The 12,855-nt window shown below is 38.7% G+C and overlaps 1 pseudogene; it reads right to left on the reverse strand.

Annotated features, from left to right (window-relative positions):
* Window positions 1-2,925: 2,925 nt before the first annotated feature.
* LOC119514493 lies at window positions 2,926-6,404 on the reverse strand (annotated as a pseudogene).
* Between the last annotated feature and the right edge of the window lie 6,451 nt (window positions 6,405-12,855).

Consider the following 12,855-nt stretch of genomic DNA (forward strand, 5'->3'; position numbering starts at 1 on the left):
TTTTTCATTTAGATTGACTCTTTTTTTGATTCTTCTTGCCATAATTTCAAGTGTGTTTTTTCCTTAACCATATTAAATCTAGTTTTTATTCTATTGATGATAATTTCAGGTTATAATTCCTTGCAAGTTTGTTTGTTCATGGCATTTTTAGCTTTTGGGTCTGTGAGCTGCTCATCTTCCTTGGAACTTTGTGGGAATTATTTTAGTCCTGATTTAAATATACGCTTATCCAGGAGAGGTTTGCATTTTATTTTTCCAGGTGGTTGGGGGCCCTGTAATTTTGGGACCACTTTAAAACATGAGATTTTCAGATAAATGAGTGTTTCAGTTTGCTAAAGCTACTGGATTGCAACATACCAGAAATGGGTTGGCTTTTTCAATGCGGTTTTATTAGGTTCTGAATTTACAGCTCTAAGGCCATGAAAATATCCAAATTAAGGCATCAAGAGGAAGATACCTTCTCTGAGGAAAGGCTGCTGGTGCCCAGGGTTCCTCTGTCACATGGGAAGTCATATGGCAATGTCTGCTGGTTTTCCTCTCCCGGCTTCTGTTCTTGCTCTCAGCTCCTGTGGGTCCTTCTTGCTTCTCTGGGCATTTCTCATCTTTCTGCCCTCTCTCTCTGTGTTTCTGCCTTTAACTGCTCATAAAGTGCTCCAGTAAAGGATTAAGACCCACCTTCAATTGGGTGGGTCACCTCTCAATTGAAACAACCTAACCAAAGTTCCCACCCACAATAGGTATGCACCCACAAGAATGGATTAAAAGAACATGGTATTCTCTGGGGGTACATAATAGCTCCAAACCAGCATGATGAGGTGGTATGAATTCAGGCTGCAAAGCTGTGTGAAAGTTAGGTTGTGGTTATGAAGTCTCAGGAACAAAATTTTTTCCACCTCTGTTCAATTAACTTCCAAGATAGGGAATTTTTCTTGCACTCCTCCTGAGGGAGATTGTGTATTTAATTATCATTCACCCTTAAACTGAGAGTATAATCTTTTGGGATCCTGAGATTTATGGTGGAAATGTTTCTTTTTTTAGTCTGGGTTTGGGTTGAAAAACAGAATCCATCCAGGTTGTTCAAGTAGGATGGGTCTTAATATGGAAATTTGAAGCATATTCAATCATTGGGTGATCTGGAGGAGTGAAGGCCAGAGAAGCCACTGCTAGAATTCACAAAATCAGGAAATGTATAGCTAGCAAAAAACTCAACACTGATGATCTCGGCTGCCATAGCACCAAAGCAGGTGATTCTCAAGACCAGAAAACCACTTGTAAAATCTCACACCTGAGATCTTCTGACATCTATAAACCTGCTCCCAGCAGCTATCAGAGAATAATAGTTTCTCATTCTGTTATGCCTTCCAAATTTCACACAAATGCTTCTCATTGGTGTATTTTAGGCCAGAACCCTGTTGGTAAAAGAGTCTGGGAGATACAGTGTTCAGGCTTCTAGCCTTTGCCATATGGAGGAAAGCCTAGGAGGACAGGAATCATGCTTAGTGTTAGCAGGCAAAATCCAGCAAGGTCCACTGCTTAAGGTACTCACCATTTGTATGTTCTTTCTACCCTTATTTTAACTTCCAAATAGCAACACAATAATGTTTTGTCTAAAATATTGAAACTATTCCTTACACAAACAAAGAAGTATTTGCCTTCTTTCCAAAAGGGGAAATAGAAAGTACAATCAGTCTCTGAATCTATTTTGGGTGATGTTCATTCTTTTTCTAGTACAATCACAATCTTCCTTTGGTAAGTAATGATTTAAAGACAATTATAAGTTTAACTACCATAAATTAATCAATATACAGATTCTGCACGCCAAATCAAAGAAAAAATATGTATAGTTATAACATACTACACATTTTAATAACAATGGAAATAATAACATTAACAATTTCTGCAGTTGCTCATGAAGCCATATGTGATGGTTAAGTTCATGTGTCAACTTTGCTAGATGCCCAGTTGTTTGGTCAGGCAAGCACTGGCCTGATAGTTTCTGTGAGGGTATTTCATGGATTTAAATCATTAATCAGTTGATTACATCTACGGCTGATTACATCTACAATCAACAAAGGAGATTGCTTTCAGCAAAGAGAGAACTGTCACTAAGTCAGTTGAAGTCTTAAAGGGAGAAATGATGATTTTAGCAGTCAGAAAGAAGAATTTCTATCTCTATTTCAGACAGCCAGCTTCTTCCATGGAATTAATAAAAACCTTCATTTGAGTTCCCAATTTGAAGCCTGCCCTATGGAATTTGGACTTGCCAATCCCCACAACTGGGAATGAGCCAATTCCTATAATAAATCTCATAATTAGGTTCTGTTTCTCTAGATAACCCTAGCTAATACACCATAGTTAGAATTTATAACTCCTTTTCCTTGTGTGCATTTCATGTTCTCTACGCCCTCAAACAACACCGCAGGTGGATACGGCTTTTTACCTGATGGGATGATGTAAGACATCATTCCTGAAGGCTCTGAACCACTAGTGGTAATACTTGTATTAGGTAGCTATAATCCTCCATTTCTTTTATCACTGCACAGGTAAGTATTAAGACGTGTCCCTGAAAATTTCCTGGGTTCGAGATAGTCTTCTAGTTCTTATTATTTGCAGCAACTCTATCTTCCCTTAATTAGTATCAATCACCGCAGATAGTACACACTCCCATTCTTTACCAAAGGAACATTAAGAGGTGAGGTGGCATCTCACCTTCCCCTTCATTGATAACTGTTTTGTGTACCCTGGTGGAAGCATTACTCCTTTGGGAACTAAGATCTCTAAACCAACAGAGCTCAAAGTTGCAAAGATGGGAAGCAAGTATTTTGTGAGTGAGTCAGTAGAGGAAATGATGAGAAGAATAGCCCAGTATGTGTATGTATATATATATAATGTTTGATCTTATTTATTTATTACTCTTAGAAAATCTTATTTTTGACTGGACTCAGACTTAGAGGTAGAAGCTCTCAGTGAGGATAGCCTCCATCTCTTGGCAATCTGTTCCTGGTGTTTTTCGATGGCCTCCTTCATTCTCTTGGCCAAAAGTTTAGCATATTCTGTGGCCTCTTCCTTATTTTTCTTAATACACTGTTTCTTCAGGGCAACACACTGATGTTTATGGTGCAGGATGTGTGGAGAAACAAGACGCTGACTATTGGTTGCTTTAGTCCTGGGTTTCTTACCTTCTTTGTTCAGGGGCTTTCTCACAACATACTGGTGGACATCATCTTCTTTAGAGAATCTGAAAAATTTGGGGATTCTGCTAGCTCTTTTGGGCCCCAGGTGATGAGTAGTATTAGTCAGTCCAGGAATATCCCCCCCCCCTTTTTTTTTACAATAACCAGGTTGAGAACACTCAGATTGGCATCCACAATGCAACCCTGAACAGATTTGTGCTTTCTTTCTCCAGTTCTCATTAGTCTATAACAGGAATGCCCCTTACTCAGTAAGAAGTGGACATGGCCATGGGTCAAGACACCTTGTTTCATGGGGAAAACTTGTCATTTCCACCACTGATTCAGACAACATAACCCTTCCACTCTCCACCCAGAGCATCAGCAGCAACTTCTGTTACCATACGCTTCTCATAAAATGTACCAAGTTTGTTCATCATCCATTTCAGTGAACTCCTGGCAGCCAGTGGCTGGGAAGATGTTCAACTTTGTGCTGAGGTAGCCGACAGCCTCTGAGGCACCATGAAAAAGAGCAAGTATATTCTGACTATGAGAAAAAGAGCACTGGTTTGGAGTACGTCTTGTTTGTCAGTCTCCCAACCGTACAAGGTGGTGTTATGCACTTGGCACCATAACTGATACTGTGAGTTTGAGCCCTTTGCTTCACTTCTTTTTGCATAAAGTGAGTTCCTTTCTTATAGGTACTGTTTTTTTTAAATAACAAGATGGTAATAGGCATTTAACAAGCCCACTGAAAGAGATGCTGGCAGAAACACTAAGGGCAGAGAAGGAAAATCCATATACAGAGAGTCTATTCCAGTGAGGACAAATTGCTGTATCCTACATAAGGGAGGGGGTCCAACATGCCAATATGTAGCTGGCCATGTCCCTTTGCATATTGGGCACCCAACAGTAGCAATTAGCTGATCAGCTTTGTTGAGGGGGAGTCCATGTTGTTGAGTGATGTTGTGCTTAATGCCCTCCCTGCCATGACCACTTTCTTCATGAGCCTATTGAACAAACACTGGAGTTAAGTAAAAAGGTGCTGGCTGACATCTTGATTATTAAGAACATCCTTACCCTCTGCTTTAGCTGAAGCTACAGAGAGTTAAATTTATTTGCCTATGGGAAGTAAAATAATTCTTAAAATGGAAACAAGTTTGTATTGGCAGTATCCTAGTCACTGCAAGAGAGGAGTTTTCAGGGTATTTAGAAATGAGAAAGGAAAGGTCTCCTTCTCCTCCTCCTCCTTCTTCTTTTTTGATCAGGAAAGTAACTTTAATTCTAGCAGAGGAAATGAGCGTTCTGAGATTTGTTCACAGAGCAAGTGCACTTATTCAATATGATAGTTAAAACCAATTTCATGAAACCATCTTATGAACTATTTATTCTAGTTAGTCAGAAAATTATGAAATGTATACTTTTCTATTTCCTAACAACAGATCTTATTTTTAAATAATTAAAAAAACTTACAATGAAATATTTTGGATGACAACTTAAATGTGCAAAGGGGTACATAGGTTTTCAAAAATCTTTCAAGAGGGTTTGTGAGCTAAAATGATAAAACCATGATATAAGAATATTCTGAACTAGGACAATTGGGGCTATCTATTGTTTGACAATAAGATAGGGGCTTGGAATACTTTATAATCTAAGCTTTCAAAAAATGATTTCCTTGGCTATAAGGAAAGGCTATTTCTTATCATAATCACCTACAGGGGCTCTTGTCTTAATAGGGATGGGCCTGGAACTTCTTGAAATTGACATTTAGCTAGATCCCTTTCTCTCCAGCTCTTTTTTGACAGTCCTCCCATCAAGAGGTAGGCTCTACATCACTTCCACTTGAACCTGGGTAGACTTGTGACTGCCTTGACCAATAGAATACAGTTTTTGCCCTTCTTCCTTTCTGAAAATAGATTCTGACATGGCTTGGAAGGTTACTGCCAGCTTTCTTCAGTCACCATCCAAGGCACATATTGTTCTCTTTATTCTAAAATTTCTTAAGGCTTTCCCCAAGTTTTTGACTAAGAACTGGGATGATTGTTTAATGCCAATATGTTCTTGAGATGCTCCTGTAAGTATGCTCCTTTCTGGTCCTATTTTTCTGATCCATACCTGGCCCTGCAGACTGCTTATCTCCTTCTCTCTTCCCTGCTGCTCCCCGACCTACTGGGAATGACAGTGAGCAGCTATCGCTGGATCTGCAGGCTAATAGTAACTGGAATCCCTGACTCTCCCCCTACTTTCATCCAGAATAATCAGGATAGGTATCCAGGGCCGGGATAAAATTGCCTTCCCTTCTACCTCCATACATTCTTACAGTGATGACCGTTTATCTGTTCTAACATACTGGTTCTTCATCTCTGCCCCCTATGTAAATGCTGGCCTAGAAGGAGTATTGGTAGTCCATGATAGTTATGATGGTGACAGTGATGTGATCTGGAGCTACATTTGAAGCACCACTCATCAAAAAGGCCATACAGTCCTTTGGAGGTCTTGAAGAATGCACATGAAGAAGTCTTTTTCCATGTGAAAAAGCTAATGGTAATTAGATGTGGTCTAGTGAGAAGACTACTCTTATAAGGGCAGTGCTTTCATTTCACCTCACATGTACCTAAACATGATGAGGCCTTCCCCTTTTCCTCATTTCCCTTTGTGCTCCTAATGACACAATTTGCTTTCTGCTGATGGTAGACTTGTGACTGCCTTGACCAATAGAATACAGAAGTGACACTATGGGACCTCTGAGGCTGGGTCATAAAAGGCCATGCAGCTTCTTCCTTGTTCCCTGAAATGTTCACCCTTGGAAGCTGGAGCCATCTTGTAAGAAAGCTGACTAGCTTCAGACCATCATGTTGGAGAGGCCACATGTAGAACTCTGATTAACAGCTTCAGCTGAGCTTGTCCTTCACCATGCCAGGCCAAGTGCCAGACCTGTGAGTAAAGAATCCATCTTGGAAGGGGATTCCTCTGTTCTTGGTATTCCAGCCATTAGCCCCTTGAGTCACTTCACCGTCTTTTGAGTCATCTCAGCTGAGGTGCCAGACATCATGGAACAAAGACAAGCTACCCCTCCATGCCCTTTTAAAATTCCTGACCACCAGAATGGAGAAATACAATATATATTTGTTGTTTTATGCCACAATATTTTGGGCTGGTTTGTTATGCAAATGGTAGCTGGAACAATAAGGCTTCCAAACAGGCAGGTGAGAGCTCACTTTTCTCAATCGTCATTTCTCCATTTACTCAAAGCCACTTATCTGTAAAGATCAGGAAATCAGGATTTGTTGGATATAGAAATGTTTACACAGTAACTATTGCCTTCACTTTAACTTGAACTTGAGTTATGGCCTTTGTAAACTTGCCATTAGGCTGAACACGATCAACAATTTTAAAGAGCAAAATGTCTAGGCTCTTCACTTGGAAGACACATTTGGGAGAAGATGATTGCTTCCCCACTGATAAATTCATTCCTTATAGATAGATTTCTTCTTTCTGTGGCTAAATATATCAGGTGATAATCTGAGGAGACTTAGTATCTCTAGTTTCATCTGGTTCTATTCATTTGCTTCTGAAAAACAAACCAAATAGCACTTCGAGATTTCTTTCCCTTGATGTGCACTGTTTGTTTTAAAATGTAGCTTTGAGACAGTCTGCATTTTCTTTTGAGGAGATCCTAGAAGAAAGGCAGTTTTATAGGCTGGCCAAATATCGTTCCTGCCAGATTTCAGATTGTGCCAGAATTTTAGCCTTTTCTTTTTCCACTGAAGTACTATAAAATACTGTAGTACTTTACTTTATTAAGAGTAATGAATGGTGTCTATTTAGTGAGGACGTTAGTACTTCTATTTTATCCCCATGGCCTTTATAAAGCAGGATTTTATTTTTCAAACCTCTTCTGGAAGTATTTCCTTTTCTTTATTAATATAACACCCAGGTGCTTAATTCCTTGGGTAAACTCATTGGCAATATTTATTCTACTTATTTACAGGCAAATAAAACAAGGTACTCTGGTATAGCTTTCTTTGAACTTGGATCACTTATAGGGAAAATCCTGGTGGGAATTAACTGAGATTTGGTAAGGAAAGAAAACTTGACAGTAAAGTGGGTGACAGAGTGCAGTTAATTATATCTCCGACATGTCTCTTAGGTTTCTTCAGCTTCACCATCTTCTTCTTAGACTATTAAAAAGACTGCTACTAGCTTCTTGCTCCTAGACTCTGTTCCCAACCAGCTAATTTCCATGAGGCAGTTACATTGGTCTCTAAGGGCATAGGCTTTGTCTTATTTGTGATTATATTTCTATAACCCGGCACAGTGCCTGATGCATAGTTGGTGCACAGCAAATGTTTGAACAAATGATACTGAAAAATTGTATTATTCCTCTTCTCTGAAATCTTCAACGGATTTACTTTCTTTGGTATTGCCCTAGCAGGCACACACAGGCAGTTGAGCAGCACTCAATGATTAGAAAAGGGTGGGTGTGGTGGCACTGAGGGGAGATATATGGTCATTAGGGTTACCAGATGGTTTAAACAAAAATATTGCAGACATACACGAGAAAAGTTTATATAAATATATACAGGCATACCTCAGAGATATTGCGGGTTTTGTTCCAGACCACAGTAATAAAGTGAATATCACAATAAAGCAAGTCACACAAATTTTTTGGTTTCCCACTGCATATGAAAGTTATGTTGACCTTATACCCAAAGCATAAGCAACACAAGAAAAAAATAGATAAATGGGACCTCCTCAAAACTGAAAACTTTTGTGCTTCAAAGGACTTTGTCAAAAGGATGAAGAGGCAGCCAACTTAATGGGGGAAAATATTTGGGAACCACATATCTGATAAGGGTTTAATATCCAGAATATATAAAGAAATCCTACAATGTAACAATAAAAAGACAAACAACCCAATTAAAAAATGGGCAAAAGACATGAACAGACATTTTTCCAAAGAGGAGATACAAATGGCTAAAAAGCACGTGAAAAGATGCTCAGCTTTGCTAGCTAGTAGGGAAATGCAAATCAAAACCACAATGAGATATCATTTCACACCTACTAGAATAGCTGCTAGTAAATAAACAGGAAACTACAAGTGTTGGAGAGGATATGGAGAAATAGGAAATCTCATTCACTGCTGGTGGGAATGTAAAATGGTGCAGCTGCTGTGAAAGAGAGTTTGGCGTTTCCTCAGGAGGCTAAGTATAGAGTTGCTGTACTATCCAGCAATCCCACTACTCAGTATATACCCAGAAGATCTGAAAGCAGGGATGGGAGCAGATACTTGCACTCTGATGTTCATAGTGGCATTATACACAATTGCCAAAAGATGAAATAACCCAAGTGTCCATCGACTGATAAATGAATAAACAAAAAGTTGTATATACAGACGATGGAATATTATTTAGCAGTGAGAAGAAATGAAGTCCTGAAGCTCATGACAACATGGATGAACTTTGAGGACATTATGTTGAATGAAATAAGTCAAAAGGACAAATATTGTATAATCTCAATAATATGAACTGATTATAATATATAAACTCATGGACGTAAAATCCAGAATACAAGTTACCAGAAGATAGAATGGGGAACTTAATATGTTGCTTAATATGTGCAGAATTTTTAACTAGGTTGAGCTTAAACATTTGTAAATGGATAGAGGTGATGGTAGCATATTATTATGAATATAATTAACAGTGCTGAATTGTGTGAGAATGTGGTTGAAAGGGGAGTTTAGAGTCATGTATGTCACCAGAAGGAAAGTTGGAGTTTAAAACATGGGATTGTATAACATAGTGAATCTTGTGGTGGATGATGACTGTGATTAACAGTACAAATATAAAAATGTTCTGTCATGAACTAGAACAAATGTATGACACTATTAGAAGGAGTTAATGGTAGAGGGGTATATGGGAAAAAATGTATGTATTGCAAACTATGGACTATAGTTAACAATAATGTCTTAATATCGTTTCATCAACAGTCACAAACGTACCACACCAATACTAGGGGTCAATAATAGGTGGAGGGGGGATAGGGGTATGGGATGTTTTGATTTTTCTTTTTTCTTTTCATTTTTTTTTCTTGAAAGTAATGAATGTTCTAAAACTAATTGTAGTGATGAATGCACTTCAATGTGATGCTACTGTGAGTGATTGATTGTATACGTTGGATGAATTGTATGGTGCATGAGGCTATCTCAACAAAATTATATTAAAAAAGTTATGTTTATACCATACTGTAGTCTAGTAAGTATGCAATAGCTTTATGTCTGAAAAAACAATGCACATACCTTAATTAAAATGTGACATGCACACATGAAGTGAGCACATGCTGTTGGAAAAATGACATTGATAGATTTGCTTGATGGAGGGTTGCCACAAACCTTCAATTTGTAAAAAATGCAATATCTGGAAAGTGCAATAAAGTGAAGCACACACGCATATATATAAGAAATGAGGATGATAATTGCATTATGGTTTATATTTTGCATTAGATCAGGCACTGTTTTTCATTTTTTTTTAAATTATAGAAACCTCACCATTTGCTTCTAAATAATTCAAAGATAAAGTTAAGAAATTATGTCTTATGGATGCAAAACTCAATCTGTTATGATCATAAATTTCTAATGGCACTAAAAATCTAGAGTTGTGTTTAGCATAGAAATTAAAACAAAATATTGAACTTTTTTTTTTACAAATCTGAAACAATAGACCCTTTGTTGTAAAAACATATCCACTTACTGAGAGTTGTTCTTCAAGAGAAGGAGGCCTGCTCCCTCTTCTTCCTCATAATGAAAATATGAAGGGAAGGTTTCTGTGTGTGTGCATGCACACATCCAGATTTTTAAAAATTAAGAGATTACTCACTTAATTTGCCTCAAGGCCTTTAAAGCCTTGAGATAATTTTCAAAGATGATTTTTTCCAGTTATTTGATAACCATTGTATGCCTATTCTGTACTTAAGAGGTAAATTTACTGTCCATATTAAATAACATTATTTTAGTATTAGAAAAACTTAGCATGACTTTTTCAAGAAATTAACATAGATTTTTTTATTTCAAGCTATGTTTTTTTTTTTTGATAAAGCTGCCAAAAGCTCTGCGGTATAAAGGAAAGCTAAAGGATAGAATCCTGACTTTTAAGAGGTCAGACTTCAGTGCACCTGTGGATCCAGGTCAATTGTTTTTCCTGACAGAAGAGTTAGGGCACCTGGCAACACTAGGGACTTCTGTCTTCCACTCTCAACCTACTTCCCCACACGCACTCAGGGTCTACTCTCCTCATAACAGCTGGAGAAATCCTGAAAATACCCAGTGTGCTGGTTTGAATGTATTATGTCCCCCAAAACATAGATTGTGATTCTTTGAGTGTTTCCATGGAGATGCGACCCACCCAACTGTGGGTGATGACTCTGGATAGTTTCCATGTAGATGTGGCCCGCCCATTCAGCATGGGCCTTGATTAGTTTACTAGAGCACTATATAAGCTCAGACAGAAGGAGCGAGCTTGCTACAGCCAAGAGGGACACTTTGAAGAATGCACAGAAGCTGAGAGAGTAGCTGCAGATGAGAGACAGTTTGAAGATGGCCGTTGAAAGCAGACTCTTGCTCCAGAGAAGCTAAGAGAGGACAAACACCCCAAGAGCAAATGAGAGTGACATTTCTGAGGAACTGCAGCCTAGAGAGGAACTCCTGGGAGAAAGCCATTTTGAAACCAGAACTTTGGAGCAGATGCCAGCCACGTGACTTCCCAGCTAACAGAGGTTTTCCGGATGCAATTGGCCATCGTCCAGTAAAGGTTCCCAATTGCTGATGTGTTGCTTTGGACACTTTATGGCCCTAAGACTGTAACTGCGTAACCAAATAAATCCCCTTTTATAAAAGCCAATCCATTTCTGGTGTTTTGCATTCTGGCAGCATTAGCAAACTAGAACAACCAGGCAGAACATGCCATCCCTCAACTCAAATCCTTCATGGCCAAGGGCTTTGCAGAACGTTCATGAATAAAGCCCCAAAGTCCTTATTGTGGCCTGCACAGTTCTACCTGTTCAGGATTCTGTCAGACTCTCAAACTTATCTCATACCACTCTTGCCTTTGCTCTCTGGGCTTCATCCATACTTGAAGTTTTCTTGTTGTTTCCTGAAGACTAAAAGGCTAAAGGTCTTTTTCCTCTGTTTTGAACACTGGCTCCTCAGATATCCACATGGCTGGTTCCCTTGCTTACTCCAGATCTTTGTTCAAATGTCACTCTTCAGAGCTTTGTTCCCCCATGTAAGCACTCACTTCTGTCTGATGGTCTATTAGGCATATGTCCATTTACTGTCCCACTGGAAAGTGAGCTCCTCATGAGCAGAGACTTTGCCTCTTGTGAGCACTGATATATATCCCATGCCTGGAATGGTGTCTGGTATATAGTTGGCATTTACTGAATATTTGTGGAATGGATTGAGTGGATGAATGAATGAATGAGAGCAATAGAAGGCAGTAGTTACTGTGAAAGAAAATCAGGTAAATAGGTTTATCAATTTTTCTTGAAACTATTCCCTCAATACAAAAGGGTTTCATCATAAGAGCAATCAATTTAATGGAACTGAACTTTGCTTGCTTAAGGAAAAAAAGGGAAAGGAAGGAAGAAAGAAAAGGACAGAGAGAAGAAGAGAGAAGTGGGATCAGGGACATACAGACAGTGATAGAGAGATGGGATAAGGTTTGGGATAGATAGTCAATGCCTGTGGTGGAAAGTTGTGGAATGGTTGTGTGAATGATTTTAAGGGTTTCTCTGATCATCAAAAAACATGAAATTGATTTTCAAGGGACTTGGTAAGTGGATGGTAAAGGATTGGTTGACGTGCTCAATGTAGGAATTGAAAAATCAGTTGAAAGATTTAGAAAAACATTAGAGGAACTAAGATCACCTACAGAAGAAATTTAAATCTATGGGGGACTTTAGGGGCTTTTCAAGGGTAATTTGAATTACATGAGATTCTTATTTTATGGGCTGACCCACCTAATCCCTGTGTAAGATGTGACTCCATTGTAAAGAGAGAAGGGAAGACTGGGATTTAATCTGGATGTGCACTAAATTCATCAGGGTTGATAGAGGAGTATGTGTATCAGTGGAGTGCCTGTGTCTCACCTATCTTTCTAGCTGATAAGAATTTAGGAAGCACCTTGATTTTGACCAAAACCAAAATCTGGGAGTTGTGAAATCTGAGCACCTATATCCGGTTCACTGTCACCTCTGCATTACAGAGAATGAAGAGGTTGTGTATGGACTATTAATTTCGTTGCTTGTCATATGGTTGGTGATTCATTAGAATCTTCCAATGAGCACAATGTTAATATGACTTCTTATCTTGATTCATGCCGGTGCTACTGGAAGCTATCACATGGTTTGCACGTGATCTGCAGACCCAGGGCTAGCCTCTGTGAAGCTATGTAAATTTCTGACTCACTTGTCTCTGTCTTCTTCACATATCCTTAGTTTGTCAGGTCTGATGTTTGAATGCGTGTGAGGAGTAGTGACAATAGGGAGTAGTATGAAGGTTGAGGTGATGCAAGATTACATAAAATATGCTCTAGGATGCATAAGAATGCTTTCTGAAAAATTAGCTAAAAGTGGAGGTAAGAGCAAATTTGTTTCTGCATTACTGAGACAATACTTTCAGCCTTCTCCT

The sequence above is a fragment of the Choloepus didactylus genome, chromosome 1 (genome assembly GCF_015220235.1).
Source record: "Choloepus didactylus isolate mChoDid1 chromosome 1, mChoDid1.pri, whole genome shotgun sequence".
NCBI lineage: Eukaryota > Metazoa > Chordata > Mammalia > Pilosa > Megalonychidae > Choloepus > Choloepus didactylus.